Source organism: Anomaloglossus baeobatrachus, chromosome 2 (assembly GCF_048569485.1).
Source record: "Anomaloglossus baeobatrachus isolate aAnoBae1 chromosome 2, aAnoBae1.hap1, whole genome shotgun sequence".
NCBI lineage: Eukaryota > Metazoa > Chordata > Amphibia > Anura > Aromobatidae > Anomaloglossus > Anomaloglossus baeobatrachus.
This window is the reverse complement of record NC_134354.1, coordinates 655396510-655413061: the sequence shown is the minus strand read 5'-3', so window position 1 is coordinate 655413061 and position 16552 is coordinate 655396510. Positions and strand designations below refer to the sequence as shown.

Sequence of the window (16552 nt, the reverse complement as noted above, 5' to 3'; positions counted from 1 at the left end):
CAGCTCCAGCAAAGGAAAGACCCAAACTGAACCTGTGCCAGGGTAGGAGCCCTGGTACTGCTGGCTAGGAGGCAGACAGAGCCCTCTGTCTGCAGGAGCCCAGAAGATGGCTCGGTGGAACCGTGGTGGACCGGGACAGGGTAGTGGCCTGCCGGTACCAACCTGGGGAACCGACTCTGAAACAGGAGCACAAAGGGGGGTACTCAGACTCTGAAGCTAGGTCCAGAAGCTACTGGGGGCTAGCTAATTAACTGATTGCGCCCAGGACTAGAGGTCCTGTCCCACCCAAAGTCCCGACTGAAGGCAACAGCCCAACGAGGGGTATAGAAAGTCATCGCCACGGCACAGAGATCCCTCGGGCCAGCGTCTGTGGGCAAAGGGCTCCTCAGGTAACCAAAAGCCGGGAGCGGACTCTTGAAGTTGCAAGCGCAGGTAGTCCACCATCACAAATAGATGCAGGAGAAAGGCAGAGACCACAAACCGGGTGGGGACCAGACTGCGGCCGGCTGCGGGCACCGACCACCATCACCTTTGTTTACCAGAGACTCATGTGTTTACTAATCGTGAGTACATCAGTGCCCTCCAGCCGCCCATCTCCTTGCATCGCCAAACACCCCCAACGGATCCCGGGGCCACAATTCCTGCCCACGGAGGCAACATCTCCCCTGGATGCCCTGTAACTACAACGGTGGTGTCTTCCATCACCACATCCCGTGGGTGGCATTACGAACTTAAACACGGCTCCTGCCGTACACAATACATCCCCAAACCGCAAACCCCTTTTTGATCGACGTGACCGCAGGACCCCCGGGTCCGGAGACCCTCGAGCCACCCACTGAAGGTCCGGATCCGAGTGGCTCGGCTGCCGAGCACGGGGCGGTACATAGACAATACAGTACAGTGGAGGATGTTGGCACCACAAATCACAGGGAATAAATTAAAATTGTGGAAAAAAAAAAGAAATGATTAATTTTATATATGAGGCAAAATTAATATTTCATATATTTAAATGTTACATTTGTATATATTAGCATACAAAGCTATGCCATGGTATTTTACAATTCAGTACATCTGTGTTTTTACTTCATACATTTCAATAATGACCTTTCAGTTTGTTTTGTTTATATGGATGGAACATACAGAAGGCAATTTCAGGATGCAAATTCTGGAAGGACGTGATAGAGCTCTCAACCACATACAGTAATCACAGCTGTTCCTTGTATTCATTTTTAACATGACCTTAAAAAAAAAGAACTATGCTTTAAATCAGTCCCCAAGTAGAATACACCTCTAAAGAGCAAATTATCAAGTGTTGTCCCTACTTTCCAAAAATCTAGTTTAGGTTGAGAAAATATTGAAAGAAAATTATTTCACTGTAAAAAAAAAAAAAAAAAAAATCCAACCATCGTTTTCACTGTGTTTAGTATGAAATATAGTTGCAATCAGACTTTACATGGTGGTCAATGTTATGTTTACATTGACATCCGTGTACAAAGTCTATCTAATATATAAAGCTGAATGTGTGTATGTACAGTGCCTACAAGTAGTATTCAACCCCCTGCAGATTTAGCAGGTTTACACATTCGGAATTAACTTGGCATTGTGACATTTGGACTGTAGATCAGCCTGGAAGTGTGAAATGCACTGCAGCAAAAAAGAATGTTTTTTCTTTTTTTATTTTTTTTTTAAATTGTGAAAAGTTTATTCAGAGGGTCATTTATTATTCAACCCCTCAAACCACAAGAATTCTGTTTGGTTCCCCTAAAGTATTAAGAAGTATTTCAGGCACAAAGAACAATGACCTTCACATGTTTGGATTAATTATCTCTTTTTCCAGCCTTTTCTGACTAATTAAGACCCTCCCCAAACTTGTGAACAGCACTCATACTTAGTCAACATGGGAAAGACAAAGGAGCATTCCAAGGCCATCAGAGACAAGATCGTGGAGGGTCACAAGGCTGGCAAGGGGTACAAAACCCTTTCCAAGGAGTTGGGCCTACCTGTCTCCACTGTTGGGAGCATCATCCGGAAGTGGAAGGCTTATGGAACTACTGTTAGCCTTCCACGGCCTGGACAGCCTTTGAAAGTTTCCACCCGTGACAAGGGCAGGCTTGTCCGAAAAGTCAAGGCTAACCCAAGGACAACAAGGAAGGAGCTCCGGGAAGATCTCATGGCAGTGGGGACATTGGTTTCAGTCAATACCATAAGTAACATACTCCACCGCAATGGTCTCCGTTCCAGACGAGCCCATAAGGTACCTTTACTTTCAAAGCGTCATGTCAAGGCTCGTCTACAGTTTGCTCATGATCACTTGGAGGACTCTGAGACAGACTGGTTCAAGGTTCTCTGGTCTGATGAGACCAAGATCGAGATCTTTGGTGCCAACCACACACGTGACGTTTGGAGACTGGATGGCACTGCATACGACCCCAAGAATACCATCCCTACAGTCAAGCATGGTGGTGGCAGCATCATGCTGTGGGGCTGTTTCTCAGCCAAGGGGCCTGGCCATCTGGTCCGCATCCATGGGAAGATGGATAGCACAGCCTACCTGGAGATTTTGGCCAAGAACCTCCGCTCCTTCTTCAAGGATCTTAAGATGGGTCGTCATCCACACGACCCAAAGCACACAGCCAAGAAAACAAAGGCCTTGTTCAAGAGGGAAAAAATCAAGGTGTTGCAGTGGCCTAGTCAGTCTCCTGACCTTAACCCAATTGAAAACTTGTGGAAGGAGCTCAAGATTAAAGTCCACATGAGACACCCAAAGAACCGAGATAACTTGGAGAAGATCTGCATGGAGGAGTGGGCCAAGATAACTCCAGAGACCTGTGCCGGCCTGATCAGGTCTTATAAAAGACGATTATTAGCTGTAATTGCAAACAAGGGTTATTCCACAAAATATTAAACCTAGGGGTTGAATAATAATTGACCCACACTTTTATGTTGAAAATTTATTAAAATTTAACTGAGCAACATAACTTGTTGGTTTGTAAGATTTATGCATCTGTTAATAAATCCTGCTCTTGTTTGAAGTTTAGAGGCTTTAACTTATTTGCATCTTATCAAACCTGCTAAATCTGCAGGGGGTTGAATACTACTTGTAGGCGCTGTATGTATGTATGTATGTGTGTGTGTGTATGTCCGGGATTGGCATCTGCACCGTCGCAGCTACAGCCAAAACATTTTGCACACTCACACGTCTGGACCCCGAGAGCATCATAGGCTATGTTGTGAGGCAAAATTTTAACCCTGCGCTTTCCAATTTACCAATCAATTTTGCCCCTATCTACATAATGAGAAAAAAGTGAAACAAAAAGTGTATCCGCACCGTCGCGTTTACAATCACGAAATTTTGCACAGACACCTCATGTGACCCAGGGAACGTCGTAGACTATGTTTTGACAGGAAGATTTAACCCCGCGCTTTACAGTTACTCTCCAAAAAACATGCCTCCATTAAAGTAAATGGAGCCTGGAACTACAGGTTATTAGTAGAAGCTGTGATTGGTTGCTATAGGAGCAAAAGACATTCATAGTATAAGAAGCTTATATGTGAGGTAATAAGATGTCGGTGGGGAGACAGATAGAGACAGACAGAGAGACAGACAGGGAAAGAGACAGACAGGGAAAGAAACAGACAGAGACAGACAGAGACAGACAGGGAAAAAGACAGAGAGACAGACAGACAGGGAAAGAGACAGACCTGGACAGAGACAGACCTGGACAGACCTGGACAGAAGCAGACCTGGACAGAGACAGACCTGGACAGAGACAGACTTGGAAAGAGATAGATGGTGAAAGAGACAGACAGAGACACAAGGTGAAAGAGACAGACCTGGAAAAAGACAGACCTGGAAAGAGACAGACGGAGCACATTACTTGGCCAATTTACTTAAATCTGTGTGGAATATCTGTGGTGTTGAAATATATGTTGTGAAATGCTTCTATTAGCTTAGTTTTTGCCTTTTAATAATTACATTTCTATCTATTTGTTTTGTGTTTTTTGTGTGCAGAATAAATTTTTGTTAATACATTCTATTAACCCGGGCGAAGCCGGGTAGTACAGCTAGTTGCATATAAAAATGCATAAACACTCTAAAAAATACTTATACTGTGATTTTAAGAAACCATATCTATACTTCAAAGAGATTGTAGAGCATGGTAAGTCAAATGAGTGAAGCCCTTTTACTTAAAAGATAAAAAGGTTTTCGTACCGTGTTAGCCAGTTGAAAAATGATTGATTGCTCTCAAAGAGAGAAACAAAAATATATTCTTGTAGTTATGATACCTTTTAATGACTAACTAAAATAAAATAAAATGGTGTTACAAAGCACGCTTTTGAGACTCCTTAGGTCTCTTTATCAGGCAAGGTATGACAAAATATCTGAAGAAACACAAATATATACACATACAGAGCAGAGGGATGGCATAATAAAAGGACATTTAAATAAACAAACACTGAGCTTAGAGAGTGAATCCTTAATTAGTTTTGATTAGTGGTGTGAGAGTTTTATTGTCCCAATATCCATATAGGATCAGAGACCTGGTGCCCTCATAGTCTCTGGAGCAGACCCCTTAGATTTTGTAGTGAGTCATAAATTCTTCTGACAGGTTGAGTCCTGTGTGGACAGAGTTAAGGTCCAGTCACACTAAGCAACTTACCAGCGATCCCAACAACGATAGGGATCGCTGGTAAGTTGCTAGGAGGTTGCTGGTGAGATGTCACACTGCGACGCTCCAGCGATCCCACCAGCAACCTGACCTGGCAGGGATCGCTGGAGCATCGCTACACGAGTTGCTGGTGAGCTCACCAGCAACCAGTGACCAGCCCCCAGCGCCGTGTGGAAGATGCTGCGCTTGGTAACTAAGGTAAATATCGGGTAACCAACCCGATATTTACCTTGGTTACCAGTGCACGCAGCTACATGTGCAGAGAGCAGGGAGCAGCGCACACCGCTTAGCGCTGGCTCCCTGCTCTCCTAGTTACAGCACACATCGGGTTAATTACCCGATGTGTGCTGCAGCTAAATGTGCACAGAGCAGGGAGCAGCGCACAATGCTTAGCGCTGGCTCTCTGCTCTCCTAGCTACAGCACACATCGGGTTAATTACCCGATGTGTGCTGCAGCTAAATGTGCACAGAGCAGGGAGCAGCGCACAATGCTTAGCGCTGGCTCTATGCTCTCCTAGCTACAGCACACATCGGGTTAATTAACCTGATGTGTCCTGCAGCTACATGTGCACAGAGCAGGAGCCGGCACTGACAGTGAGAGCTGCGGAGGCTGGTAATGAAGGTAAATATCAGGTAACCAAGGACAGGGCTTCTTGGTTACCCGATGTTTACATTGGTTACCAGCCTCCGCAGAAGCCGGCTCCTGCTGCCTGCACATTCAGTTGTTGCTCTCTCGCTGTCACACACAGCGATCTGTGCTTCACAGCGGGACAGCAACAACTAAAAAATGGCCCAGGACATTCAGCAACAACCAACGACCTCACAGCAGGGGCCAGGTTGTTGCTGGATGTCACACACAGCAACATCGCTAGCAACGTCACAAAAGTTGTTCGTTAGCAGCGATGTTGCTAGTGATGTTGCTTAGTGTGACGGGGCCTTTAGACATTGTAATAAATTTGTATTCCCATTCCTTCGATGGTTCAGTGATCTGAAGTTGCCTTTTAATATGACAACTTTCATGTGGTTTATGTTGTGTCCTGAAGCACAGAAATGTATGGCCACAGGTAAATGTTTTTTTATTTCTGTAATTTTGTGGCGTAGAGATCTCTTTCTTGCTCTCAGTCTCTGTCCTTTTTCTCCAACATACAGACCTCCAATAGGACATATAGTGCACAGGATTAAGTACACCACATTGGAGGAGGAACATGTGAATGTCCTAGGTTTGTAATTTGTCATAAATCCTTCTGACAGGTTGAGTCCTGTGTGGACAGAGATTCCTGGGACATTCACATGTTCCTCCTCCAATGTAGTGTACTTAATCCTGTGCATTACACAGGTAAAGAGACAGAACGACACACAGGGAAAGAGACAGGGAAAGAGACAGACAGACAGGAGAAAAAAGGCAGACAGACATAGACAGACAGGGAAAAAAGGCAGACAGACATGGAAATACATACACGGAAAGAGACAGACAGAGGCAGACAGGGAAAGAGACAGACAGGGAAAGAGACAGACAAAGACAGGGAAAGGGACAGATAGACAGGGAAAGAGACAGACAGACATAGGCAGACAGGGAAAAAGACAGAGACAAACAGACAGAAAAAGAGTAGAAACAACGCCCAATGCGTTTCTCCCCAAGTATATGATCATCTACTTGGCTAAGAAATCTGCTGCACTGATGGTCCTCATTTGGGGATGCCCCTGACGAACCCCTGGCTACCATTGAGGAAGGGTAAAAACGTGTTGGGCCTTGTTTCTAGTAACTAAGCTAAAGGCCCCGTTACACACAATGACGACTCTAACGATATATCGCCGGGGTCACGGATTCCGTGATGCATATCCGGCATCGTTAGCGACGTCGTTGCGTGTGACCACAAGAAACGAGCGTTAACAATGGAAAATGCTCACCCTATCGTCCATCGTTGACACGTCGTCCCTTTTTAAAAAATCGTTGCTGTTGCAGGACGCAGGTTGCACGTCGTTCCTGAGGCAGCACACATCGCTACGTGTGACACCTCAGGAACGACGAACTGCAGCTTACCTGCGGCCGCTGGCAATGAGGAAGGAAGGAGGTGGGCGGGATGTTACGTCCTGCTCATCTCTGCCCCCTCGCTTCTATTGTGCGGCCGCTTAGTGACGTCGCTGTGACGCCGCACGAACCGACCCCTTAGAAAGGAGGCGGTTTGCCGGCAACAGCGACGTCACAAGGCAGGTAAGTACGTGTGACGGCTCCAAACGATTTTGTGCCCATGACGCACAAATGACGGGGGGCGGGTGCTTTCACCAGCGATATAGCTAGTGATATCGCTGCGTGTATCACCTACTTTAGTGTTTGTGATTGTACACACACGATTATACTCTGGTTTAGCCTTGTTAATCTGTACACAGTGGATGCATCCATGCATTTGATTATAGATCTATTGATGTACGATAGATAACTGATTGAGATTTAATATCCCAGAGCTATGGAGGTATTTACTATATATATAAGAGAGCAAAATTATTGGGGTATTGACTACATTGATGAGATTTAATAGGACCTATTGAGGTACTTGACTCTGCATAAGATTATATGTTTTGATTATCTCTATTCACTGTGTCTATTTTTTTCCTTATACCCACGATAGCAGCACGTATAAGTCTGTTAGTGTAGGGACAGGAGGGTCAGCCTTCAGTGAGCCGGGGCGCCACTTCGCGTTTTTCTAGGGTGCCAACCTCCACGGCTTGGAAGGGAAATATTTAGGGTAATTGCCCTAACCCCTCCCCCTCCTTGTAAAATTGAATACGACTGTATCTTAAATAATTGTAGGATTTCTTTGGTATTCAAATGGGTGTGTGTTGTTTATAAATATTTTTAAGTGGTATCAATAAAAATCTAGTTTAGTTTTAAAAGGGTTCTTTTTTGTTTGGTTTAAATCAACACATTTCTGTCCAGATTGAATCCCTTGATAATCTTGAGATTTCGTTATACCCTGCACAGATTCATGACACCCTGTGCCAGATGCAGCAAGGCAGCCCCAGAACATAACAGAGCCTCCTCCATGTTTCACAGTAGGGACAGTGTTTTTTTCTTGATATGCTTCATTTTTCCATCTGTGAACATAAAGGTCATGTGCCTTGCCAAAAAGTTCCATTTTTGTCTCATCTGACCATAGGAAATTCTACCAGAAGCTTATGTGGCTTGTCAACATGTAGTTTGGCAAATTCTAGTCTGGCTTTTTATGATTTTTTTTTTCAACAATGGTGTCCTCCTTGGTCGTCTCCCATGAAGTCCACTTTGACTCAAACAATGACGGATGGTGGGATCTGACACTGATATTCCTTGAGCTTGAAGTTCACCTTTAATCTCTTTAGAATTTTTTTTGGGCTCTTTTGTTACCATTCGTATTATCTGTCTTTTTGATTTGTCATCAATTTTTCCCCTGCAGCCACGTCTGGCTACAGTCCAATGGATCTTAAATTTCTGAATAATATGTGTAATTGTAGCCACAGGAACATCAAACTGCTTGGAGATAGTCTTATAACATTTACATGCTTGTCTATAATTTTCTTTCTAATCTCCTGAGACAACTCTTTCCTTCGCTTCCTCCGGTCCATGTTGAGTGTTTTACACACACCATGTCACCAAACAGCACAGTGAGTATGTGTAACCCTATGTACAGCCCCACTAACTGATTACAAGATCGTAGACACCTGATACTAATTAGTGGACACACCTTGATTTAACATGTCCCTTTTGCCACATTATTTTCAGGGGTGCCATCATTTCTGTCCAGGCCTGTTTCATGAATTTTATGTTTTTAAAAATTCTGTGGAAGCATGATTGAAAGGACTTTCATTTGTTCATTTTCATAGATTTTTTTTTTATTATTACTTTTTTTAATTCATGTTATTTCTGTGACCATTGCGGGTTTTTCTTTCATTAAACAAGGGGTACTAACAATTTTGACCATGTGTAAATGTAGAGGACCAGTGTGTGTATGGGCGATATTATACAGAGGAGCAGTGTGTGGGGAGGGGAATATTATACAGAGGAGCTGTGTGGGGGGGATATTATACAGAGTAGCAGTGTGTGAAGAGAATATTATACAGAGGAGCAGCATGCGTGTGGGGATATTATACAAGGGGCATTGTGTGTAGGTATGTTATACACTGAGGCAGTGTGTTTGGGGGGATATTATAAATCGAGCGAGATATTATGGAGAGCAGCGGTGTAGAGGGTGTATTATGGACGGGGCTGTGTAGAGGCTGTATTATTAACTTTCTGGTTGAAATGCTTCATTCTTTGGAACAACTTCAAGGGTACTAACACTTTTGGCCATGACTGTGTGTGTGTGTGCGTGTGTGTGTGCGTGTGTGTGTGTGTGTGTGTGTGTGTGTGTCTGTGTGTGTGTATATATATGCACGTTTTTCCTATCATGGTGGTGAGAGTGTGGAAGGGTTAAGCAGTGGAGATAGAGCTGGGGTGGAGTCTCAAGGAGGCCCAACAATTTTGCCAGTATGGGGCCCTTAAATTCCTAGTGGCGGCCCTGCTTGTAATGATTATCCCTGCACTGCTACAGCAGGGGAATTGAACATTTACTGCCAACTGATTGCTGGGGGGATCCTAGCAGTGTCATGCCCTTATTATTGGTGGACCCTTTAAGCAAAAAGAAATTGTCCAATGTGCACAACCCCACTCACCATTCTTAATAGTTCAAAACATAGTAGCTAGTGATGAGCAAATATACTCGACATTATTCATTATGCACACAAATATTAAGGTATTTGCAATATTTGTTACTCGATAAGTATTTTGGTCCTCGCCTCACAAGATTCGAGTCCCTACCCCACTTGTTTGTTGTCTGCTTTTCAACCACTAAACATACTGGGATTGCTTGCCAAACACGGTAATGTCGTAGCTATCTTTGCTACTGGCATTATTGTGATCGGCTGGCTTCATCGAGTCTATATAAGACCCACCGACGCTATCCACAGTGCACTTGATCAGGAGAGAGCTTAGAGAAAGCTGCTTTTGGAGAATGCACAGTGTTGTATGTTCCAGTGTCTGCTGCAATATTAAACAAACAGCTGTGATTTAGGGCTAAATCACAATACCGCTGCTAGCTGTTCATAGTGCAGGGAAAGTTTCTGTAGTAGGGCTACAGAGTGTTTAACAGGTATTTAGGCAGGGTTGATTCATTACATTAGCTACTGTTACAAAACCAAATAGACATTTTAAGGGTTAATTCACAATACCGCTGCTATCTTTCCTTGGTGCTGCAGGGAAAGTTCTGGAGTAGGGACAGAGACAGTTTAACAGGCATTTAGATAGGGTTGATTGTGTTACATTACCTACTGCTACAAAATCTTAAAAACGGCCCTTTTAAAGGGGTAATTCACAATACCACTGCTATCTGTCCTTGTTAGCACACGCAAAGTTCTGGAATAGGGGCTAGAGACTGTTTTACTGGCATTTAGGGAGAGATGATTGTGGTATACTACCTGCTGCAAGATCAACCAAACAGTCCCTTAAGGGGATAATTCCAATACATTATATTCTGTAATAGAGTTCGCTTAGCTGTATACCTAATTAAAGGGAACCTGTCAGCAGAAATTTTGCACTAAACTTAAAAGATTCCCCTTCTGCAGCTCCTGGGCTGCATTCTAGCAAGGTTCCTGTTGTTATTGTGCCCCCTTTTAGACCAAAATAAATACTTTATAAAGTGGTACCTTTTTATATTCAAATCTTGTTAATCGTACATGGGGGCAGGCTGTCTGTTGTCTGTTATTCTGCCTCCTGCTGCTTTACGCCATCCCCCATCGCTCAATTTCATACCTCAGGATGCCACCCAGTGCGCCCGAGGTCTTGCGCATGCGCCGTGCCACTCTAGCGGGACTGTGCACAGTGTGACCGCTGGTGACGTGTTGTGCAGGCGTGAGATTATGGGCGGCGCTGTGATTTTCATCAGCAAGTACCCGCCCATAATCTCGTGCCCGTGCTTTTCACTCTGCCTCCACCGTTATGCTGCTCTGCTCCTCCCATCTATTTCCTGCTCCAGGGCAAGATGGGAAAGAGGTGTCGTGGGGTCATCTGGCCTGCGCTTGCGCAGAACGGTGGAGGCAGAGGGGAAAGCGCGGGTACGAGATTATGGGCGGGTACTTGCTGATGAAAATCACAGCACTGCCCATAATCTCATGCCTGCGCAACATGTCACCAGCGGTCACACTGTGCACAGTGCACAGTCCCGCTAGAGTGGCACGGCGCATGCGCGAGACTTCGGGTGAACTGGGCGGCATCCTGAGTTATGAAATTGAGAGATGGGGACGGCATAAAGCAGCAGGAGGCAAAATAATGGACAACAGACAGCCCGCCCCTGTGTACGATTAACAAGATTTGCATACAAAAAGGTACCACTTTATAAAGTATTTATTTTGGTCTAAAAGGGGGCACAATAACAACAGGAACCTTGCTAGAATGCAGCCCACGAGCTGCAGAAGGGGAATCTTTTAGGTTTAGTGCAAAATTTCTGCTGACAGGTTCCCTTTAAAAATGCGCAAGTCATGAATTAAGGGACGGGTAAGTGGATGTGATGCTGATGGTTGAGCACACTATGGCCATGTGACAAGCCTAACTGTGCCTACTTTTGCGGGAGCACCCCAAACCTCATCTTGTTCTAGCTTCCTATTCCAATTTGCAGTGGGGCACGGTTCACTACTGTTGAAGGCACAACAGTGTGAGCAGGTTGAGGGTTGGATGGCAGATAATGCCTTCCTTCTGTTTTCCAGCACCACCTTGTCTTCCACACATCCAGTGTTGCTAGCCAAGAAGCTGGACCACATAATCCTTACCCTGATCTTCCTTCCTCCTACCATGAGCAGTCTCAGGAGACAAGGTCAGGAGACAAGTCACCCCACACTTGGACACTCCGAGGAGCTTTTTGCCTTTCCTGTTATGGCTTGTTCTGACCTCTCAACATGCACATATCAAGAGGGAGATGAGGAGGTCATGTGCAGTGATGCACAAATATTTGTGTATCCATGGTCAGAAGAAGCCAACGGTGGGGAACTGCAATTACTATCTCTAGAGGTGGATGATGATGAGACACCGTTGCCATGAGGTCAGCTTAAGATCGCAACTCAGGAAGAGGACAAGATTGAGGAAGTGGAAGATGAGGTGGAGGATGATGAAGCCAAGGACCCAATCTTTCAAGGTGGCATGCATAGTAATGAGCATAGCAGTGCAACAGGAAGGAAGAGGCGGTAGATTTACCAAAGGAAGAAGGTGGAGAAATGTTCCCCAGAGCACCCTCACGTGGCCAGATTATAGGCCAAGAGTTTGGTGTTCCCCAGTCTGTTTTTTTTTTTTTACTGAAAGTCTTAAAGACAAAAGATCAGTTGCTTGCATCATCTGTCATACCAAACTGAGCAGAGGCAAGAGTACTATCTACCTGAGGACCACCAGCATGCTTAAGTTCGCCAGCCATGCACCCAATTATGTGAAGGAATGCCTAGGTAGAAAACCTATATCTGAGGGTGAAACCACTGCCACTTCCCCTGGGCTACGTGCTCCCCAATCCACTGTCCAGGGAGCAGGTGTGGATACCTCCTGCCCGGAACCTGTAGTTGCTCATACATCAGCAACCACGTCCACTTCATTGTCCCAGCGCCGGGTTCAGTTGTCCCTACCACACACTTTGGAATGGAAGCAAAAATATTCAGCCACCCACTCACAGGCCCAAGCCCTGATTGCTAGCCCTGGAAATGTTGCTTTTTCGGCTTGTGGAGACTGAGTCTTTCTGCAACCTCTTGGCAGTCCCTCCATACTTGGTCGCCAGTCGCCACTATTTCTCCCGGTGTGCCCGCCTTACATAAGCATGCATCCAACAACGAGCTAAATTTTACTGACACTGGTTTCACTCGGACAGGACTAACCACAATAGAGGAGCTTGCGTTCCGTAACTTATTTGAAAAGATGATAAAAATTGGTTTTGTTGGTGCTCAGTTCCATTCTCCTGACGTGTTTCTGGCCTGACAGACAACACTGAACATTTTGGAAAGGTAGAGATAAGAGATCCATCTCAATCTGATAGATGTGTGATGTGTGCAACCTCTCTGTGTTTCCAAAATCTAAGTATCCGACAAGTAAGCCTTCACCTAAAACAGGTTTCATGCCAGCACAACAACCACGATACAGGCCCTCGCTTTCCATAACTTATTGGTAAACATGATAAAAAGTGGTTTTGTGGGTTCTTAGCTCCATTTTCCTGACACGAATTTCAGACCTGACAGACAACACAGAACATTTTGGAAAGGTGCAGATAAGAGTTCTGTCTCAATGCTATGGATGCGTGATGTGTGCAACATCTCTATGTTTCCAAAATCTAAGTATCCGACAAGCACAAATTCACCTAAAAAGGTTTTACACCAGCATGATAACCACAATACAGGCCCTCGCTTTCCATAACTTATTCTTAAAGATGATCAAAATTGGTTTGATGTCTGCTCGGCTCCATTTCCACGACATAAGTTTCACATCAACACGACTACCATGATAGAGGCTCTTTGTTATTATTACTTCTTCTTATAGAGGACAAAAATTGAACACATTTTTAATACAGCAATGTTGCTAAGATCTTTACTATCTTTTTAGTCTTCACTACACACATAAACCACTTTTTTTTTCACTCCAGTAAAGTTCTTGCTTTGTTCCATCTTGAAGATTTCACGCTGTCAAATGTCAGTAACATCTAATAGAAAGTATTGTTCCTTCTGGTCATATACGGCTCTTCTACAGTCCAGAATATCATAGCATCTTTCTATGCATTCATTCACAGCTTTATTCTGTTAAATTTTATTGAAATATTTGTAATATTTATTCAGAGGCCCTCCTCCACGTGTCTCCCAGGGTCTATTGCTGTTCTTTCTAATTTTTGTCTGCATATGCTTTGTGAGTTTCAGATTCCCTCCTTCAAAAATGAAACGGGAGGTGTCTGGTCATGTCACACTCAATACATGGCCAGCTTAGTTAGTAAAATGTTACAATTACATTTCCCGGTAAACTTTTTTTTTTCAGGATTAAAAGCGTTGAGAAAAACAAAAGCAAAAACGCTACATGTTAACATAGGCTAAAGGGGAGGATTTTTTTTTTTCTCTTTTTTAGTTTGCCTTTTATACGAGTCATTATACAGGAAAGAATGTTTCTTAACATTTTTTCCTGTAAAATGCAATTTAGATTGAGTTTTGTAGCTTTTATTGTAACTCCATAAAAGTGGCGTACTATTCTGACAACATTATTCCCAGAAACCAGCTGTGAGTCAGAAATGCATCCAAGCATCTTCCCCATTCAGTTTCCACACTTTTCCATCCATTTCATAAACCTCCTGGAAAGGTATGTCAGAAAAATATTCGAGTTTCCCATTGACTTGCATTAGGTTCATTATTTGGTACAAATACACAAGTAGTACGATATTCGGCACGAATAATCAGAACCCAAATATTACTATTCGCCCATCACTGATAGTAGCATAAACTTTACCCTTTCCACTCTGGGATATATTGTAGATTATTATTACAAAATAAAATGCTACATTTGTGCCCGAAGTTTGTGTTTGACTTTTTTCTGTAATATATTTAATTAACTTTGGTGTTATATGAACTGGACAGGTTCTTAGATGGAAAAGTTCTACATATAGTTGTAAGATTAACACCAGAGTAGTATAAACATCACCACTGACCTACAGAATAACAGATATATAACATATTCCAGGGATACAGAGAAATCCCCAACATTTCAATAGGAAGATAAAATATTTCATGTTGATGGATTTCTGCTAGGTGCATAGATTCCACAAAGCATTCCACAATGAGAGGTCAGGCCCTCCGTCCCAGCCTTACAAAGAGATGGTGAAAAGTGTGGAAATATTTAACTGCTGAAAGAATAGTGGAGCCATAGAACAAAAGACAAAAATGAGTGGTCTACACGTGCTCCAAAAGTCACGATGCACGATCAAAAGCTTAAACCAAGGATCTAGGTGTGTCAGGTCAAGTGGATTTAGAGATATTGTAGAGTATGAAGTATCCGCAATTATCTTGTATTTGTAACTCCAGAAATATACTGACATAATAGTTCTTATGGTGTGTATGATGTGATCATCCTGTGTACTGAACTGCAGAATATGTTGGTGTTATATAAATCATATTATTTGCAATTTACTGGTTCTCTTGGGGTATGTGCGCATGCTGAGTTTTTGCTTGCAGTAATTTAATTTTCTGCATCAAAAACTGCATCTTGTGGCAGAAAAACTCACTAAAAAACACATGCGTTTTTGGTGCGTTTTTGGAGCATTTTTTGTGTGTTATTGCACCATGCATTTTTTTGAAAATCAGTGCCTGGAAAGGCTAAAAAACGCAGGAAAAAACGCACCAACAGTTGACATGCTGCTTTTTTTTTCTGCACCCAAAACTGCAAGGAAAGAAGCAACGTGCGCACAGCACTTCAGAATTCTTATTGGCTTTGCTGGCATAAGGATAGATATGCAGATTTGGGCAACAAAAATTGAATAAAAAAATGCAGCATGCGCACAGGGTCTTATAGTGCAACAAATCATACTTAAATTATTCAAAAATCTACATTTAATATTTTTAATAATATTTAATAGATCCTTACATAATTTTTTTTTAAATTTAAAATCACTATTGTAACGATGCTCCATTTTCTATATTCCAATATTGGAATTGTAGCGTTATACAAATGGCCGGCAGTATATATAGAGCAGTAGACGTTAACCTGTGGCTCTCCAGCAGCTGTAAGTTCCCAGGCTATCAGGGCATGCTGGGAGTTGTGGAAAAGCGGCAGGTTGGAGATCACTGGTAAAACAAGTGTGATAAGAAGAAATAGGCTATGTGTGCACAAGTTGAGTATTTGGTTGCAGAAACTTCTGCACCATTTCTAGATCTGTTGGCAGGAAAAACGTAAGTGCAAAAAGTGTGTGGTTTTTGCTATGTTTTTGATGCATTTTTATTGCTTTCAATGGTGAAAAACACTGCAAAAACGCTGTAAGAATTGACATGCTGCAGATTATTTTCTGCACCAAATCTGCAAAGAAAAAAAAATCTCAACATGTGCACAAAACTTCAGGGTTCGCATTGACTTTGGAAGGATTTGCATGCAGTTTTGGGACAAAACTCATCAAAAAAGAGATAAAGATGCATATAGAGAATGGATGTATGTCTATAGAGATAGTACACCACGTAACCGTGTACTGTTTACCATGCACTTAGCTATATGAAAGTGTAAAAACTCCTAACATGGAATTGTAGTGAAAGTATATGTATATCAGAACAAGAAACCAGCCCTGGCAACTATAGATACTATGTTAAAGATATAAGTATAATCTACCCAAGAACTATGCTACGTACATGGTAAAATTCATCCCCATGATCTGATGAAAGAGACCAATTGATGCCCCTACTGTATGCAACCATAAGTGTTGCAGCTGTTTTCTGCCACCTAGATAAAATAGTAGTATGTACTCATTTGTATCCAAGACGTTCTTACCTGAGAAGGAGAAGTTTCTTACAATTTAGTTTAGTTATACTCCCAGCTCTTTAGTTCTCTTCGACTCGGCAGCAACTGACATGAACTATTTTACACTTGTTAGCAGCACTCACATTGAGGAAATGATCCCACATATCCTGGAGCTGCACTCATTGCTGTGGCTCTTGTAGCCCAGGATATCCTCTTATGCAAAGGCAAACACCTTCTAAGATTGTCCGAGCCATAAAGTGGATCGGTCCCTTTGTCCTGGCGCAAGGAATGCAGCTAAAAAGAATTTCTAAACAAATAAGTCTTTCCTTTCTCCCATGGAGCACATAAAGAGATTGGCTTATTTATTTTTCAT

At 43.1% G+C, this 16552-nt stretch overlaps 1 protein-coding gene across 1 annotated transcript in view; it reads right to left on the bottom strand.

The window, feature by feature from the left end:
* Positions 1-16346, bottom strand: part of ACKR5 (atypical chemokine receptor 5) — a 41847-nt gene extending 25501 nt beyond the window's left edge. The window contains exon 1 of the mRNA XM_075334463.1: positions 16210-16346. The gene's annotated coding sequence lies outside the window, so the exon portion shown is untranslated. The remainder of the gene's footprint in view (positions 1-16209) is intronic.
* Positions 16347-16552: the final 206 nt, after the last annotated feature.